This window comes from Microtus oregoni, unplaced genomic scaffold (genome assembly GCF_018167655.1).
Source record: "Microtus oregoni isolate MIOR12 unplaced genomic scaffold, Mior012 000052F_ref0000163, whole genome shotgun sequence".
Lineage (NCBI taxonomy): Eukaryota > Metazoa > Chordata > Mammalia > Rodentia > Cricetidae > Microtus > Microtus oregoni.
In genome coordinates, this window is record NW_024543828.1 from 12,049,252 (window position 1) to 12,052,913 (window position 3,662).

Here is a 3,662-nt window from a genome sequence, read left to right on the forward strand (position 1 = left end):
AAGTGTGGTAAGACAGGTCACTGGGCGAAGGCATGCCCCAATCCCCATCGCAACCCAAGGGGTCCCTGCCCAAGGTGTCACAGGGAGGGTCACTGGTCCGCAGACTGTCCTCGCGCGTTCGATGACGCGGGGGCGGCCGCCCCAGAGGACCCCCAGGTTGACCTATTGGGTTTGGCCCTGGAAGACTGAAGGTTCCCGGGCTCCTCCATCGACAACCCGACTGCCACGCCCATCTGCAACCAGGAGCCACGGGTATTTCTCACCGTGTCGAGACGCCTCATTTCATTCCTCTTGGACACTGGAGCAACATATTCGGTTCTAAGGGAATTTTGGGGGCCAACCTCCCCCTCAAGCTCCCCTATCGTCGGGGTAGGGGGACAGCCTTATCTATCTCACCAAACTCTCACCTCTCAATTGCATATTTAGAGGTATCTTTCTCACTCATTCATTCCTAGTTCTACCAACCTGTCCAGTCCCACTCTTGGGAAGAGATCTTCTGACCAAGCTGGGAGCCTCCATTTCTTTCGCGCCCCCCACCCATTTTGTTTCAGATTCGTCAGTGACACAGCTGCTGCTTCTCCTGGCCCCGCGATCTTCTGATACTAACATGCCTTTTCCTCTTCCAGCCTCCCAAGTGGACCCTCTCGTGTCCACAAAACCCCACTGTCGCTAAACACCATTCCCCCGTTGTTATTCAGTTAAAAAACCCCACTGGGTATATCACCCAAGCCCAGTACCCCCTTTCTTCCCAAAGCCTCAGAGGACTAAAACCTATAATCTCTGTTCTTTTGAGGAAGGGGTTGCTTTGCCCCACCTCCTCCCCCTTTAACACTCCTATACTGGCTGTCAAAAAATCTAATGGAACTTATCGTTTGGTTCTGGACCTCCGGCTCATCAATTCTGCTGTCATTCCTTTACATCCAGTGGTACCTAATCCCCTCACACTCCTGTCTAACATTCCTTCAGGGACCCACTTCTCGGTCTTAGACCTCAAGGATGCATTTTTCTCTATTCCTCTCAGCCCTCAGTCTCAGAACATCTTTGCCTTCACCTGGACAGATCCTGATACTAATTTCTCCACACAACTAACCTGGACCGTTCTCCCTCAGGGATTCTGGGACAGCCCACACCTCTTTGGCCAGGCTCTGGCCTCTGATCTGCTCTCACTGTCCCTCCTTAAATCAAAACTGGTACTCTATGTCGATGACATTCTGCTATGTAGCCCATCTTTGGAGACTAGCAGGATTGACACCACCACCTTATTAAATTTTTTATCCAAAAAGGACTACAGAGTCTCGCCTTCTAAGGCTCAATTGTCCACCACTCAGGTAACGTATTTGGGGTTAACCATAACCCCAACACAAAAAGCTATCACCCTGGACAGAAAAAGACTAATTGAATCTCTTGCAGTTCCTTCCACCAAAGAAGAGGTTCTATCATTCCTGGGAGTGGCCGGTTTCCTGCGATCCTGGATTCCCTCATTCTCTCTCCTTGCCCGCCCCCTATATGAAGCAGCTCTCGACTCTCTGCATGAGCCCCTCCTTCACCCCATCACCGAACCTTTCCGGAGACTCCAACAGGCCCTTACCCAAGCCCCAGCTCTCCATCTTCCAGATTTAACCCGCCCTTTTTCTCTTTACGTAGCAGAAAAAGAGGGCTATGCCCTGGGAGTCCTAGGCCATCAACTGGGACCTTCCTTCGCACCTGTAGCTTACCTGTCAAAGAAGATGGACCTCACCACTCGGGGCTGGGCACCCTGCATATGTGCTTTGGTGGCTGCTGAACTTCTTATTCGTGAGTCAAAAAAGCTAACCTTCGGAGCACCCACTACGGTTTTCTCTCATCATAACCTGTCTAACCTCTTAACTTACAAAGGCCTACAGACCCTACCTCCTTCTCGAGTTCTTTCCCTTCAGGTGGCGCTGGTGGAAGATACGAGTCTCACATTTCAGTGCTGCCCACCTCTCAATATTTCAAATCTTCTACCTCAACCTAATGTTAATGATTCCCCATCCCATTCCTGCATTGAGGTCCTAGAGGACCTACTGCCCCACCCCTCACATATACAGGAGGGCAGTCTGTCCCAGGCTACTCACACCTGGTACACGGACGTCAGCTCCTTTCTATGTGACGGGACCCTCAGAGCAGGTTATGCCATAGTGTCAGACACAGAGATAGTCGAGGCAAAGGCACTCCCTGCTCATACTACTAACCAGCAGGCTGAGCTGATAGCCCTCACCCATGCCTTTCAGTTAGCCGCGAGACAATCTTTAAATGTCTACACAGATTCTAAATATGCTTTTCATATCCTGTTATCTCATGTGGCCATCTGGAAGGAACACGGGCTTCTCACGGCAAAGGGAGGGTCTATTACCAACTCAAAGCATATTATGGACTTGCTGAGGGCCTCCTATCTCCCTAAAGCTATAGGAATTATTCACTGTCGGTCCCATCAGTCTGACAGTTCTATTGTTTCCAAGGGAAATAATCGGGCTGACAGAGCAGCTAAGACAGTAGCACTTAGCTCAGATCTGCCTCAGTTACCTCAGGGAGTACTTACAGCACAGCCCACAACCTCGCAGACACCTCCTAACACTCAACAGATCCTGTCCTACCTACACCAGCTTTTTCATCCCAATGAGAAAGCTCTACTTCATTTTATAAAAACACATATCAAACCCATGCCTGAGGATATCAGGTTCCTAAAAGCCACCACTGCCTCCTGTCAGATCTGCCAAAAGTCAGATCCCAGGACCAAATATTGTAGCTTCCCTTTTCCTACCCACCAGGCAAGGGGCTCCCTTCCAGGAACTGACTGGCAGCTGGATTTTACTCATATGCCCACAGTCAGGAAGATTAAATATCTCCTGGTTCTGGTGGATACAATGTCTGGGTGGGTTGAAGCCTTCCCCACCTCTAACAAAAGAGCCCAGACAGTCTCTGATATTCTTCTCCAAGAGATTATTCCCTGGTTCGGACTTCCAACTTCTCTTCAGTCAGATAACGGTCCAGAGTTTACTTCCCAGATTTCTCAAAATCTGTCTAAAGCGCTCGGAATCCCCTGCAATTTTCACATACCGTACCATCCTCATTCATCAGGTAAGGTAGAACGGACTAACCGCTCTTTAAAGGAAGCTCTCATTAAGATGTCACAGGAGCTCCACTTCGACTGGGTAAGACTCCTGCCCCTCGCTCTTCTCAGGCTTCAGGCTCTCCCAAAGGGCCCCCTTTTCATTTCACCCTTTGAACTCATGTATGGGAGGCCGGTCTTAACACCCGGCCTCCCATCGGGGACCTCTCCCCTTCCTGACCACCTGCTCACTCCCCTCCTTTTCCACTTACATTCACTACTGTGGGACTTCACAGATCACTCACTACCTCAACCATGTGCTAATACATGTCCACCGCCGGTTAAAATAGGAGATAAGGTATTACTCTCACCTCCAGGCCAACGTCCCTCACCTCTTTCCCCTAAATGGCAGGGCCCTTTCAGAGTAATTCTTCTGACTCCCACAGCTGCCAAGCTTGAAGGAATTCCTCACTGGATTCTCCTGTCACATCTTAAACCGTTTATCTCCACAGGTCAAGATAATCCTTCATACACGGTAACTCAGATGGGACCTTGTTCTCTTAAGTTCCAAAGGACATCGGGTTCAGCCTCC